The 16,358-nt window shown below is 39.8% G+C and overlaps 2 pseudogenes; one reads left to right on the top strand and one right to left on the bottom strand.

Moving 5' to 3' along the window:
• The first annotated feature begins 834 nt into the window (after positions 1 to 834).
• LOC145637489 (small nucleolar RNA R71) lies at positions 835 to 930 on the top strand (annotated as a pseudogene).
• An 11,365-nt stretch (positions 931 to 12,295) lies between these two features.
• On the bottom strand, positions 12,296 to 12,395 carry LOC145637677 (small nucleolar RNA R71; annotated as a pseudogene).
• Between the last annotated feature and the right edge of the window lie 3,963 nt (positions 12,396 to 16,358).

The following is a 16,358-nucleotide window of genomic DNA, read 5'->3' as shown; positions in this document are numbered from 1 at the left end:
CATCATATTTAGGCATAGGAGGTCCATCATAGTGTTAACCACTCCTCAGGGTAATTGCATTCGCGTAATCTGTTGGTTGTACTAGCTGTGATGATAGGGCTCCCTGCTGGTGAGTTTGTAGAGTAGAGGAAAGTTGCGCAATAATAATATCTATTATTTTATTATGTGCTATTAATGAGTCAATTTGCGCATCTCTACTCTACATTTGCTTCTGCATATTGGCTAACATCGTTTTGATTTCTGATAGGCCATAATCAGATGGAGGAGTAACAACCTATTATAGTCTCAGATGTGGAGGTTGGTAGTACCTCTGATATGGATGTTGTACCTGTGGTGGAGGGTTAAACACATTCGTACTATTGTACAACCTATTTTGGTTATTTTTCAACCCTGCATTGTAGGTGTTAGAGTATGGACTAATTTGCTTATAGGTCTGAAAAACATTAATTTTCTCAAGTGAACCCCTATAGTCATGTGTTAAATGACCTACAAGACCATAGTTATCACAAAATATTGCAGAGTTAGTAGCAATAGCAGAAACATTAGCAACAGAAGATGAAATAGAATTATTCATATTGTCTAGTTATTGGCTAATATGAGTCAATTGTGCTTGCAAAAAGTATTTAGAATCGACTTGATGTTTTCCCTTTTTTGCAAATCATCTAGGATTCCCATATTGGGAATTATGCATACCCATCTCTTTAACAACATTGCTCGATATATATTCTCATCCAAATTCATAAATCTTCCGTTAGCTACAGAGTCCTAAATCATTCTTGTATTATATCCAAGCCTGTTGTAAAAAGCATGGATTATTTGCCACTGTGCTAGCCCATGATGGGGGAATTCTCTCTAAAAATCATTAAATCTTTCCTAAGCTTCATATAAACTTTCATCAGCTTCTTGGGAAAAATTTAGGATCGAACTCCTTAACAAAGATGTCCTCTCTGTAGGGCAATATTTATTATAGAAATTACAAGAAAGAGTACTCCAGTCATTAATACCAAGGGCAGTTCTATTCAATCCTTTATACAATAATTTAGATTTTCCACATAAAGAAAAATGAAAACGAATCTCCCTGATTTAGTCCTGCGTAACCCTAGTTTGCCTAAGTGTTGCAATATTGGCAGAAATCCAAATCATAAAGATTTGGATCTTCACCCTTAGCTCCGTTAAATTGCTTCTTTTCGATCATAGTAATAAACTGGGATTTAATCTCAAATTGTACTCCATCTAGATTAGGTAGGGTAGCAAGATGTGGAAAATCTGTCAAGGATGGTTGCGAATAATTGCTAAACTTGCGAACAGGAGGAGGTGGTGGTGCAATCATCTTTGATTCTTTATCTATACTAAACAAATAAATATGAGAAACCCTCCCAAATAACTTACGTTCTCTAAGACGAAAAAAATAAAATTAAAAAAAATCTAGACTCTAATAACAACTAGGAAAAAAATAAAATCGTTTCCTCGGCAACGGCGCCAAATTTTGACACGCTAAAGTCGTATCACCTAATCAAAAGTAATTCCTAAAATGACTAACTAATAATAGAAAGGGAAGTAGGGTCGAATCCACAGAGAAACGAGTCTTTCTATTCCTAATTAATTATTATAATTTAGATTATCCTATAACCAAATTTTTTGTTGTGAAAGGAATTCAACTAAGGAGAATAAAAGTAGGGAACAATAAAAGTAGGGAGAAATCAATAAATAAAAGCCTGGGGTATAGGTTCACCAGTAACTCAGTAAATAATATTCCAGAGTAAAACATTATAATCAATCATCAATGCATAAATAATCAGATCATAAAAGGCTTTCGCTACCTATTACAATCACAGAGCTAATCTACCAGTATTAAATCGCATCTCTCGAATCTTTACTTAACCATTTATAAATTAACTTGTCTATTGAAACTAAGCCTAAACATCATTTCTCATCTCTCAAATCTCAAATCACTATTGCGTAACGCATATATACAATTAAACCAGAGCTAATCTAAATGCATAGCATTAAATCAATCAATAGGAAATCAATTTAACATTAACAATTAACAATAATAAATTACCCCTTAATATTAATCACGGATCATCATAAACTTAGAATTAAACTACTCGTGCATAATTAATCTAAACTAAACACAACAATTAAATTAAGCATAAAATACAACAATAATATTGAAAACTAATATTAAAGCTAATATATCAAAATTAGAGCAAGTAGTAGTAACTAAACGAGAGTTGAACAATACTGTAATACGGAGTAATAATGAAAAACTAATGGAAATAAGTTCTAAGATATTGAATAAAAGTTAATTATAAGTTGCAGTAATCTAATGGGAAGGAGCCGCCAAAAACGACTCTAGGGAAAAACAATCAATCATAAAGCTGCGGAAAATTAAAAACTAAATCTAATGGAAATTCATCTAACCCCCTAATAACTTACTACTACTCCCTCCCATCTATAACTTTATACTAAAGGCAAAACCAGGAATAACACATGTCATCTCATAATTAAAAAATTTCCCTCCAATTTATTTTATTTTATTTTTTTTAACTTTTTATTTTTTTGTCAAAGCTTTTTAGAAAGTTTTTAATACAAAATACAATAATATTATACATTTCCTATTTGATAATGTAGAGAATATTTCAAGCATTACCCCAAACTTGAACCCCACTGTGATCATACACTTAAGCGTGGTGGCGTCCAAAGGGAAGGAAGCTCGAGCAAAAGAATCGCCAACAAGTTTTAGGAACTTGTAAACCTTTCATGAGGTGAAGGTTACATCCCTTAACGATCCAGGAGATCGTCAACTCCAATAGGTCTGGAACCAAGACTGGAAGTTCGGAGATTAAGGTACAAATCCAACCTAAAGGAGATTGAACCTGCCTTAATAATAGGCCTCTACTTCATTCTGATCGTATTCATGTGCGCTTTCTGACTAACATGCAATCATTGGGTTTACCCTATATACCTGTTTATCTATGTTGGTTGAATATTAATGCACAAACAAAAGTATTATTGGCGATCACTTGAATTATAATCAAATTAACCCTAAACAAGGTTATTAATTATCTTATTAAGCGTGATTACAAGTACCAATTCCCTTTAAACATGCATAAAAGACGTGATCAAGCAATAACAATATAAAATCAAGCAACATAATAATAATCATTATAAAATTAGTTATAATCATAATAATTATAATCATGTTAAAAATAAAGCATAATAATAGCAAGTTCCTAGGAATGATACTAACAAGATTAATAACAAACCCTAGCATGTCACTAAACAATAAAAATCAAAGCTTTAGCCCTAACATGATACTAACATTAATATTAGGGAAGAAATACGAAGCATCGCAGCAATCACAATAGTCATATTTGAAATTAGTAATTATAGTTGTTACCCTAAACATGATACTGAGAAGCAAAACGCCCTAACATGACTCTAGGAATCATAATAACAACCTAGACATCACTTTTAAGAATCATAATATCAACAAAGAAATTAAAGTACTAACTTGGATGTTTCGTACCTCTTTCTAATAACAAAATATATGCGTTAGTAACTTCAAGGAAAATATAAATAAAAAAATTAAATTAAATAATTGAAACAGAGATTTGGGACCAAACCCTTATAAATTAAAACATTTCACGTCTAGGGCGAAGGAAACTTCGAACTTGGCTAGGTGTTTCTAGATCTTGTAAATGCGGAATTTTGTGTGCAAAAGGCTAGTTTAGAAAACAGAGAGAGAGGGTAAGTAATCAAGAGATTCGTGATGAGAATTGGTGATTGAAAACGGAGGTTTTATGAGGCTATTTATAGAGAAAACAGCCGAATATGATAAAAAAACAAATTAGAGTTTCGAAAAGAATAAAACACGACCGCAGCGCCAAACACGCGCCTGTCGCCAGACACCAGGTTTGTCGCCAGGCGACAGAGCTGTCATATGGCGCTAGAAATAATTTGCCACGTGTTTTCTTATTTTGATAAAATTTAATCGTACGAGAGGGCGAAAATTGTATTTTCCTTAAAACCACTTCTTTTATTCTGATTGAAACTCTTAAAAGTCAATTAAAGTCAATTTATCAATGCTAATTAAATTATCACTCAAAAGAACCTTCTAGAAGATTCTAGAAGACTATAATCAATCCTAATTGCATTAGGAATTATAAATCAATATTAGGCCATCCTCTAGATCATCGGGCCGCATATAAATATCAAACCGGGCCCAGTTTAGTAATTTGGCCATAACTTCCTCATAATTTATCGAAATTGGGCTTATAGTATATCGTTGGAAAGCTTTTTTCCGATCCGACCAAACTACACTATTATTGGACCCTTTCCATGGACCAAACCAAACTAGATTGGATGTTTCCATATAATAGGTTTTGAAAAACAAAGAGAAAGAAAAGAATAAAAAACTAACCGCAACACTAGACTTTTCACACTTTCACTTCATTGGATTATGATTCGTCGTGAAAGGTACTCATCACTGGGTTTGGATTTGGGGAGACACAAATGGGTTTCTACAGAATCCCCCACTTTGACCTTGTTTGGAGAAACACAAGTTACAAAAACAAAAGTCAAAGTAGCGATAGGGACGGAGAATGATTCAGAACGTTCTGCGATCCTAAATCATTCTTGTAACGCCAATACCTGGAAAGACGAGCGTTAGTTAAACAGATAATAGAGTTAAGAAACGCTTATCTTGCACCGTTGAGCACACGTCTCTGAAGGAGTAACCGATTTGTTGCTCTTGCATTGTTGTTGTTGTGATAACCTTCCACAAGCTAGGGAAAGCCATCCTACTGCTTTGTTTTGATTATCTTCTACAAGCTAGAGAATACCACCTGAAGATTGCTACGCCTGTAACTGCCTCCAATTCCGCCGTGATAGACCTCTACAAGCTAGAGAACCCAATCGAATATTGCTTCGCCTAAAACGACCTTCATTTATTGCGACAATACCTAGAAGAGTATCACCAAAGACCAACGCTTGTCGATCCATTGCTTTTGCTATGCCAGTGGGTCGGCACTTTTGCTGCTTTTGGACCAGTATGTTGGTGCTTCAGAATTGTGAACCATTATGTCGGTGCCTTTGCTGTATTGAACCATTATGTCGGTGCTTTTGGTATATGTATACACCATTATATCGGTGCTTTTGCAATGAGCCAATGTTTCGGCGCTTTAAGCTAAGTGAGACGATCATTTATCATGTCGATCACTTAATGCGATTGTGACCAAACCGATTACTAAATTAGGTTAAATTGCTCATAGGGGCTAACTGGCGTACCAAGGAACCCAAAATTGCTGTAGGAGGTCAAAATAACCGTTCTGAGTGGCTTAGTATTGTGTCGCCGCTGACACGCCGATGGCGCCAAGATTTGGATCTTTCGCAAGACGCTGAACTCTGTCGCCTGGAGATAAAGCTGTCGTTTGGCGCCAAAATCGGGAATTCCATATAAATTCCCTTTTCTTCTTAATTTCGCCGCTGCTACTCTCTGCCTTCGAAAATCGCCACCAAAAGTTCAATTCACTCGTTCTTGCTCGTTTCTCAACCAAATTTGCTGCAATTTGTTGCAAATTGAAGCTTTATTCATCTACTTTCCTGATCTATGTAAGTTTTCTTCTAAATCACCCCGGGTTCTGCTGAATTTGTGCATTTTTGTTCACAAATGTTTGAAAAATTCGATATCTATAATGCTTAATTTGCTTTGTTTGTCAAATTTTATGCCACGAAATTGCTTGATTATGTTTGTATATGTCCTTGGGACTGTTTTGAGACTTGTTTGACTCAATTTGGTGAAGAAACGAACAATTCACCATTGTTGGACCTCTTAAGGTCGGGAAGACAATGTGGCTTGTTCTTGATGTTTTTGCTAGCAATTCTTGTCCAATTTGTCACAATAATTATCATAGTATTTCAAGAAATCGCTTGGATGCTTGAAAAATTCCATATATGCTCGAATTGAAATTGTGATCTATTTTAGTACTACATACTCTATTTTTTGCGAACATAGTATCATGTGGCTAGGCGAACCTTAGATAATATAGAACATTAATTTATGTCAATTTTGCACAATGTAACATGGCTAGACAGCAAGGTTCGGGTTCACGGTCCCGAGACACACGACTGGAGCATGAGCCCCTAGATGAGGACGCCGACCCGTCCACTTCTCTTGGTCCCCTACCAGAGTGGGATTAGCGGACTTTGTACTTTGCCCCATGCCACCACATTTCAAAGAGGGTGCGTCGTGGGATCACCATTGGTAGGACACGTTGCCATGGCTCGGGCAACGATACTCTTGGCAAGTTGTATAGGACGTTCTTCAGCGTCGATGGGGAGTTGTGACTTCTTAGGGAGTCTTGTGGGCCGACTGCCCTGTTTGAGGCCACGTAGGCCATGAGCTCTTTCGACGGAGGTCACCGCATAGTCCGTGCTCTGGTGGAGTTCTTCTAGGTTACCACCAACACTTTTCACTTTCCTTGGGGTGAGATGATGGTCACCCTAGCCGACTTTAGTCTCATCTCGGGACTGGAGTTCAGTTCTACTGCGCCGCCGTTAGACATCAACATCACCGTCTACTCTCCTAATGTTGATGAGCTTCTAGGTCTGATTTCTGTTCGGGCCCGTGCTGAGTTGGAGTCATCACATTTCAGCGCCAAGTGTATTCGCCGGTCAACTCTGGCGGCAGCTTACGAGGATGATGTGACCACCCGAGAGCAGCAGGTGCACATCTTTGCACTTATCTTGCTATCAGGGACGTTTTCCCCAGACAAGGGTAGTAGGGCGCTGCTTTACTACCTTCCTGCTGTCCATAATCTTCACCTGATCGGGACTTATGACTGGGCCAGCTTGGCCTATGCCGATTTTCTGCGTGCCCTGCGAGACTCGTGTCGATAGCGGTCCTACACGGGAGACATCGCTTTGTCCGGAATTTAGAGAGTCGTAGAGGTATACTTTTGTCTCCTATAAAGTTTACTCTAAGCTTTGATTAGCATTTGCTGATATCTTTTGTCTTTTGTAGATTTGGTTCTACGAGTACTTTGATCTACTCGCGTCGGCGAGGCCATCACCACGCTGGTGGCCCTTGTTCTGACTGCGGAGGCGGCGGTGTGATTTTTATCTTTTACCTTTCGCTAAGTAGCCCCCAAGTGATATTTTACTCACTTTGGTTTGATTTTTATCAGGCTGGGCCTACTGAGTTCCTGCCCCCTCGTATGTCCATCCACTACTAGGAGACATACGGGCCTATCGAGGAGATGATTCCTCCAGCTCCCGAGGACTAGCGCTTTGTGGAGCGATCGATTCTTCGCCACCAGACTCGGGTGAATTATTTTCTTGCTATTTGTTCATATTTGTATTGCATTGTTACTGACTTTATTTCTTTGACAGTTCTCACGCAAGGTGTATAGATGCCTTTCGGAGCCAACTCGTTTGGACAAGGAACGTGGCTACGCGTCGTCGCGACGACGCTGTTCAGGAGGTAGCTTTTTCTCCCTATTTCGGTATTGTTATATTTCTATTTTGATTGCTTCCGACTTGGTTTCTTTTTGCAGGATCAGCCCATTCCTTCTCATACCCGGACGAGACCTGAGGTCCGGAGAGAGCCGGTGAGGTCTAGCTCGAGGCGTCTCCACACTAGTTTTGGCGGTCGGTGTGGTCGATCTAACGTTGCTCGGACCGATGCGGTCGATGGCTCGAGCTCTTTATCTGAGGGTGCACAGGCCGGGCCGGTAGGCCAGTGAGAGGCCACCTCGGCTCCGAGAGGTGGTGGGATGTACGAGGCGCCGCTGTTTTATGGCTGTTGCCATCTGTCATCTGGCGACAGGCGCAGTTGCCTGACGCTGCAGTCTGTCGGGCGGCGACAAGCTTTTTTCTGTGACGCAACTGTTCCGTTGAATTTCTGTTGAATTTTTTTTATTTCTGGGATGCAAGGTTTGCGAAAATCAAAGTGGCCGCACCCGTAAAGGGTTGCCTACGTATCCTTTCCTAAGGAATCAGGCCAAACGTAGCTCTCTTGAGTATCCGACACAAGTAATTATGGGTAGTACTTTTTAAGTTGGTCAAGATTTGTCATGTTCGAGAACTCATTGCCGTCCATGTTAGTTAGTTTTGCTGCACCTCCTGATAGGATTGTTTTGACAATATAGGGTCCGGACCAATTAGGCCTAAATTTGCCCCTTAAATCCAAAACATTTTTCCTTAATGCTTTTAACACCAAATTTCCTAATTTGATGTTTCTTGTCTTGACCTTCTTATTAAAATGTCTAGCCATACGAGTTTGATAGCATTGGGTATGATGTAGAGCTTCTAGTTGCTTTTCATCAAATAGAATTAGCTCTTCATATCTTACTCTAGTCCATTCCACGTCATTGAGTTTACTTTCTAATGCAATGCGTATAAATGGTATCTCTAGCTCTAGAGGTTGTACGACATCCATTCCATAAACCAAGGAGAAAAGCGTATTTCCTGTTGATGTGCGAATTGACGTGAGATAACCCCAAAGTGCGAAATGGAGTTTGTCGCGCTAATCCTTGTAATTTTTTGTCATTTTCTCGATGATAGTCTTTCAATTTTTATTAGCTGCCTCCACTTATCCATTTGCTTGAGGTTTTTAAGGAGAAGAATGATGGTGTTGAATGCCATTATTTTGTAACAATTCTTCACACTCAGCTTGAAAGTGAGTTCCATTGTCACTTTTTCAATTCATGTGGGACTCCTTATCGACAAATGATATTTCTATCGATAAAGAGTGCTACATGTTTTGTAGTGAGTTTCGCATATGATTGTGCTTCAACCCACTTTGTGAAGTAATCAATTGCTACTAGAATGTATTCGTGACCTCCTGTTCTTGGAGGGGTAATTTTACCGACAATATCAATTCCCCGTGTAGAGAATGGCCACGGCAAAGTGTAGGTGTAAAGTAGAGATGGAGAAACATGTTGTAGATTAGCATAGAATTGGCATTTAGGGCATCTTTTTACATATTGATGACAATCCCTATTCATGGTAGTCCAATAGTATCCTTCTCGCATTATCTTTTGGACTAGCATTTTACCATTAACATGGGTTCCACAAATGCCTTCGTGGACTATCCTCATAGCTCTTTGGGCATCCTTTTTCCCTACATATAAGAGAGCTCGACCCTTAGGTACCCTTTTATGTAACTCGTTGTCTATGAGTACGTATTTGGAAGCCAGGAGTCTTAATGCTCGTTTTGCTCTTTTGTCAGCAAGAGGAGGGTATTCTCCTTTGGTGATATAATTAAGTATATCTGTGTACCACAGTTCTTCTTCTTCTTCTTCTTCTTCTTCTTCTTCTTCTTCTTCTTCTCCTTCTTCTTATTCTTCTTCTTCTTCATCAACTTCTATGGCTTGAATATAAGCTGGTTTGTGTCTTTTCTCTATAGTTAGAGGCATTTGCTCGATTTCCGTAGGAATCCTAACCATTGAGGCTAGTCTTGCCAAAGCATCAACAAATGGATTTTCCTCTCTAGGTAGATACGTGTATTCTACCTTTTCTAACTAGTTAGTGAGAGTTTCCAGATAAGATTGGTAAGGGGCTAGACTTTCGCTCCTTACTTTCCATCCTTTAGAAATTTTGTTAATGATTAACGAAGAGTTCCTGAATATTCGTAATTTCTTTACTCCTAAAGCCAAAGCTGTTTCAAGGCCTACCACGCATGCTTCGTATTCAGCAGCATTGTTGGTAACGTCGAAATCTAGCTTTATGGAGATTGGAACGTGCTCTTCTATAGGTGATACTAATAATGCTCCAATGCCCCCATCCCTTTTGGTTTGAGGCTCCATCAAAGTATAAAGTCCAAGTATCATCTTCTATGACCAACAAGTCTTCGTCTGGAAATTCATTGTCATGTATCGACATCGAATCCTCAATTGGGAAATCCGCTAGGAAATCCGAGACCACAGATCCTTTAATTACCTTTTAAGGCATGAATTGATTAGTGTCATTTATGGCACTCATAGGGTAGTCTTTTAGGGTTATTTCTTTCCCTTTTTCATGCTTTCTTCTCTTATTTTTGGTCCTTTTTTTTTCCTTAGGTTTCTCTTTCTCCTCTTTTCTTTATGGTTCTCGTGTTTTCCTTTTATTTGGCTCTTTTTCCTTTTATTTCCTTTCTTTGTTTGCTTGTGTAGGTATTTGGAGAATCACCTTTGCAAAGGAATCGAGTTGGGGCTTTAATGATCAAGTAAGGAAGAAGCATTTGGCTAGAAAGGGTTTAGAGAGGCCTTGGAGAGGCCTCGGAGAGGTCTCCAAGGTATTTCCACCAGGCCGCGGGCACGGGTCAGTGGAGCCGCGGGCGCGGGCTTAAGAAGAGCAAATTGCAAGATTTTGGCTGGAGCTTCCCACGGTTGCCCCGCGGGCGCGGGAAATCTGGAGAAGGCGCTCCATCTCAGAGAGACCGCGGCCCTCTGATTGAGTTTTGGGAGCAGGGGATTGGCCGTGGGCGCGACATCTTTGGCCGCGGGCGCGGCATCTTTGGCCGCGGGCGCGGGTCTATCTTGCCGCGGGCGTGGGTGCTGCCCAGAAAGCCCGCGGAGGGTTCCGTACCCATTTCTCCGCGGCCGCGGATTCATCGAGAGAGACCGCGGGATTTGCCGATTTCTTCTTTACCTATAAATAGAATTGTAATTCCTTTTGAAAAGGAACTTTTTGATAATATTTCATTAGCTTAGTTTTAGAGAGAGAATTTAGAGAGAGGTTAGAGAGAAGTTCTTGGTTTTGGATTTGTAACTCAACATTTTATCAATCAAGTTTGGATTTCTTCATTTTCAATCATCAATATTAGTGAGAATCTCTTCCTTCTTTCATTTCTTACTTACTTGCTATTTGATTTATGCTTGTTGCTTGTTTTTCTTTGGATTTGAATTTGATTTTGTTGAATATTTTTATTTCTCTTAGATTTTAATATAGAATGAAGATTAATGCAATTTCTAGTTATTTGTTCTTGAATTTCACCATGATTAGTGAGTAGATTAGTTGCTAGGGAAAGGGGGAAGCATGTTTGATTAATGAAATTGCTAGTTGATGCTCTTTGATTGATTGATTTGTTGCAATTAAATTGGTTGACATAGTTTTGCATGTGATTGATTAGACTAGGAGTGATCAACCTATAAGATTAATCTAGATTGCATTGCAACTCTTAATGACATGAACAATTGAATTGAAAGTTGCTCTAATTGATTGGGTTCGCTTGTGATTCTTCTTGATTTGCCTTTCATAGTGACACCTAGATTGGCCTATAGGAGATAGCATTTGAACTCTCTTGATTGCTACTATTGTTTGTCCATTGCAATACTTGAATTAATTGATTGAGCTCTAAACTAGCATTACCATTGAGCTTACATGTGGAACCCATATCCCTAGTGTTTAGACCTTTGATTTACTTGATTAGACTTGTTTTAGTTTACCATAGTGCCAACCATAATCTAAACTCCATCTTCGAGGTAGCTTGACTTAGACTCTAGTTTTCATCATTGCATTCCCTAGGGATCGACCCTTAACTAACCCTATATTCATATAAGGTTGGTTAGGTGTTTACAAATTTAGTTTGACTTGGGGGAAGGGTAGATAACTACCTACATTTTCCTCTTGTCAAAATGGCGCCGTTGCCGGGGAATACTATTGGTGCTTAGCTTTTGTTGTTGAGTCTACTTCATTTTAATTGAAAAAAAAAATACAAAAAGATTTTGTTTCTTTAGGCTACACTAGTAGCCGTGCTACTAATATTTTCTTTGAAGTTTTGCATGCATAGAGCTCGTGATCGATCCATTGTGCCTTTTGACTCGGAAATTGAAAGGACTCTCTCAAGGAGAAGAATAGCTAATCGATCCTTGGGGTATAGTTCTTCAAGTGAAGAAGAGATTGAAGAAGAACAAGGCATGGGAGAAAATCCGAGAGTGTCCTTAAAGGAGCTAGGAATACCCGGTGCTTATAGGTTTGAGAGCGGCATAGCTCCGCCTACAACACCGGCAAATGATTTCGAGATTCGGCCGGCCATGATCACCTTAATTGAGAGGAGGCAATATAGTGGGGCTAAGAATGAGAGCCTGGTGAACCATCTTAAAGAATTTGAAAAATATTGCAACACCATCAAAGTCAACGGAGTTTCTCAGGAGTTCATACGCCTCAAGTTGTTCCCCTTCTTTCTCATAGGAAGATCCTTAGAGTGGCTAGATAAAGAAGTGAAGCCCAACTCCTTGAGAACATGGGATGATGTTACAAAGGCCTTCTTGTCCCGCTTCTACCCTCAAAAGAAGACGGTGGAGGCAAGAGCCTTGATTCAAGGGTTCAAGAAAAGGCCAAATGAAAGCCTTTTACGAAGCATGGGAGAGATACAAAGAGTATCAAAGGGAGTGCCCTCACCACGGAATCCCAACATACCAAGTGGTCCAAATCTTCTATGGCGGTTTAAGTCCCCAAGGCAAGTCATGCCTTGATGGGGGGGGGGGGGGGGGGCGGGGGTCCTATCATGAACAAGACCGAAGAAGAAGTGGTGGACATTATTGAGGACGTGGTGACGTACTATAGAGATTGGAAAGATGGGGAGAGAGACTCTTCAAGCAAGCAAACTTCATTGTACTTGGTGGACCATCTAAATGCGATCAGCAACCTTTCCTCCCAAATGACAAACTTGGGAAAGGAGATGACCGCAATCAAAGCCAAGTTGGAGAGCACTTCTTCTTCTTCCCAAGCTTCGAATCTTCCCTCCCAATTTAAGGGGAGAGGTACTCCTTCTAACTCTCAACCCCCTCCCTCTTCACATAATATGCCTATGGGTTGTTTGTTTTGTGATGCATGTGGATCGTATGATCATGACTCTAATAATTGTCCTAATGAATGTATTGATGAGTTTGATAACAATTAGAGTGAGAATGTGAATTATGTGTCAAATAATAATGCTCAAAGGTTTGATAATCAAGGAGGTCAATGGAATAGGAATTACCAAAACCAAGGCAATTTTGACAACTATAATCAAGGTGGTGGTTATAGAAACCAAGAGAACCAAGGTTCTCGTGGTAGCTATAATAACCAAGGTTATAATGGCCAAAATCAAAGCCAAAATTATGGTAATCAAAACCAAGGTTATGGAAATCACAACCAAGGTAGTGGTAACCATAATCAAGGTGGTGGTAACCATAATCAAGGTTATGGTAAAAATCAAAATAGGGGTACTTGGAACAACCAAGGGAAGGGCAATTTTCAAAATAATGCTCAAAGAGGTCCCCCACCCGGATTTGTTCCAAGGACTCAAGGAGAAAATTCCTATTCACAACCTTCTTCACCTATGGACCAATTTGGAAGAAATAATTGAGAATCAAACCAAATTGTTGAACACATACATGGCTGTTAGTGATAAGAAGTTTAATGAAATGATGACCCACAATAAAATTCTTGAAAACCAAATTTCTCAACTTGCTAATGCTTTGAAAGATAATGCAAGCCCTTCTTCTTTACCTTCCCAAGGTCTTGATCCCAAGAAACACGTGAATGCTATTGTTACAAGGAGTGGTAAGGTTCTTGAGGAGAGATTACCTAGGAAGGGTGAGGATAAGGAGGTTCCTAAGGAAGCCTTGGTTGAGAATGAGGGGGATAGGGCATCATTGGATGAGGTTGTGGTTGAGACACCTAGAGAGGTGAGAGTAGAGAAAGAAATTGTGAAACCCAAGCTCCTTTACCCACAAAAATTCATGAGACACAAATTGGATGAACAATTTGGGAGATTCATTGATATGCTAAAACAACTTCATCTTTCTCTACCTTTTACCGATGTGATCAACCAAATGCCAAATTATGCCAAATTCCTCAAGGAAATTTTGAGTGGGAAAAGGACTTGTGAGGTTGTGGAAACTATCAATTTGACCGAAAATTGTAGTGCAATCATCATGAACAAAATGCCACCCAAATTGAAAGACCCCGGAAACTTCTCCATCCCTTGTGCCATTAACAAGATGCAAATTGATAATTCCCTATGTGACTTGGGAGCTAGTGTGAGCATAATGCCATATTCGGTTTATCAAAGGCTTGAACTAGGGGAACTCTTACCTTCTAACATTACCTTGCAATTAGCCGATAGGTCAATCAAGTTTCCAAAAGGTAAGGTAGAAGATGTTCCATTGAGGGTTAGGAAGTTTGTGTTCCCGGTGGATTTTATTGTGCTTGAAATGGATGAAGATTCTACCATTCCAATCATTTTAGGTAGACCCTTTCTTGCTACCTCGGGTGCTATGATTGATGTGAGGAGTGCAAAGATTTCCCTTAAGGTAGGAGATGAGGTCATTGAATTTGATTTGAATGAAAGCATGAAATATCCATCTTCTTCTCTAGAAAATTGCATGATGATTGATTCACTTGATCATGTTGTGTCTTCCATGCATGAGCACTTGCTCACCTCTAACGATGCTCTTGAGAATGTTTTTTTGAACAAGGACAAAGTAGGTACACCATGCAAGGAAGTGGCATTCTATGAAGAATTGTTTAATGGAAGCATGGAGGAAGTGGATGAGCAAATGTGCTTGAAAATCTCAAGCCAAGAAGCTTTGTAAGAGGCCACATCTAAGGAAGATAATGGTGTGCCTATGGTAGAGCTCAAACCACTACCATCACACCTTAGGTATGAGTTCTTGGGCCCTCATTCCACTTACCCCGTGATAGTTAGTGCATCCTTGAGTGCGAGCCAAGCTCAAGCGTTATGTGGTGTTTTGAGAAAGCACCAAGGTGCTTTGGGGTACACAATTGATGATCTTAATTAAAGGTATAAGCCCCGCCTTGTGCCAACACCACATAACACTTTAGGAAGGCGCCCTTCCTTCTATCGAACGACAAAGAAAACTACATCCCCAAATGGGAGAGGTAGTTAAGAAGGAGATCACCAAGCTATTGAATGCGGGAATCATATTCCCCATCTCTAGCTCAAGGTGGGTCTCCCCCGTGCATGTCGTTCCAAAGAAGGGGGGCATGACCGTGGTTGAGAATGAGAAGGGTGAGCTCATTCCAACTAGGACGGTCATGGGTTGGCGGATGTGTATAGACTATAGACGTCTAAACACATCCACCAAGAAGGATCACTTCCCTCTTCCATTTATTGATCAAATGCTTGAAAGACTAACAAGGCACAAATTTTATTGTTTCCTCGATGGATATTCGGGATTCTTCCAAATCCCCATCCACCCCGATGATCAAGAGAAAACTACCTTCACATGTCTTTATGGGACCTTTGCCTATCGAAGAATGCCCTTTGGGTTATGCAATGCACCCGCTACATTCCAAAGGTGCATGATGAGTATTTTTGGGGATATGTTGGAGGAGGAAATGGAGGTCTTCATGGATGACTTTTCGGTGGGGGGTGTCTCATTTGAGGAGTGCCTTGTGAACCTTGAGAAGTGTTTGGAAAGATGTGTTAAGGTCAATCTTGTTTTGAATTGGGAGAAATGCCACTTCATGGTGGAGGAAGGTATAGTGCTTGGGCACAAGATTTCAAATAGAGGCATTGAGGTGGATAAGGCAAAAATAGAAGTTATTGAGAAACTTCCACCTCCGGTGAATGTCAAGGGTGTGAGATCGTTCCTTGGTCATGCGGGTTTATATAGAAGATTCATCAAGGATTTTTCACTTATTGCTAAGCCCCTAAATGACCTTCTTCAAAAGGATGTTGAGTTCATTTTTGATGACAAATGCTTGAAGGCATTTGATAGATTGAAGAAGGCCCATATCTCCACTCCTATTGTTCAAGCCCCAAGGTGGGATCTTCCTTTTGAATTGATGTGTGATGCAAGTGATTGGGCTATTGGAGGTGTTTTGGGACAATGTGTAGACAAGAAGCTTTATGTGATTTACTATATGTCCAAGACACTCAATGAGGCTCAAAAGAACTACACAACAACGGAAAAGGAACTTTTAGCAATTGTGCACTCTTTTTGAGATATTCCGTTGTTACTTGTTGGGTTCCAAGACCATAGTCTTCACGGATCACGCGGCCCTTAAGTATCTATTTGCCAAGAAAGAGTCCAAGCCTAGGTTGATTCGATGGGTTCTTGAATTACAAACTTTTGAGATTGAGATTAGGGATAAGAAGGGTGCAGAGAATGTTGTGGCGGACCATCTTTCTCGCCTTGAGGGTGATCAAATTCATGATGATGGTTCACCTATTGAGGATAAAATGCTTGATAACTTCTTATATGCCATAGAGGTGAAGGAACTCCCATGGTATGCCGACTTTGTGAATTTTCTAGCATGTGGGGAGTTTCCACCCTCTTTCTCAAAGAACCAAGGGAAGAAAAATCAAAAGGGAGGCAAGACATTACTTGTGGGACGATCCCATCCTATACAAACGAGGG

This window comes from Chenopodium album, chromosome 6 (genome assembly GCF_948465745.1).
Source record: "Chenopodium album chromosome 6, dcCheAlbu1.1, whole genome shotgun sequence".
Lineage (NCBI taxonomy): Eukaryota > Viridiplantae > Streptophyta > Magnoliopsida > Caryophyllales > Amaranthaceae > Chenopodium > Chenopodium album.
Note: the sequence above shows the minus strand (reverse complement) of the source record. Positions and strands in the feature narration are given on the sequence as shown.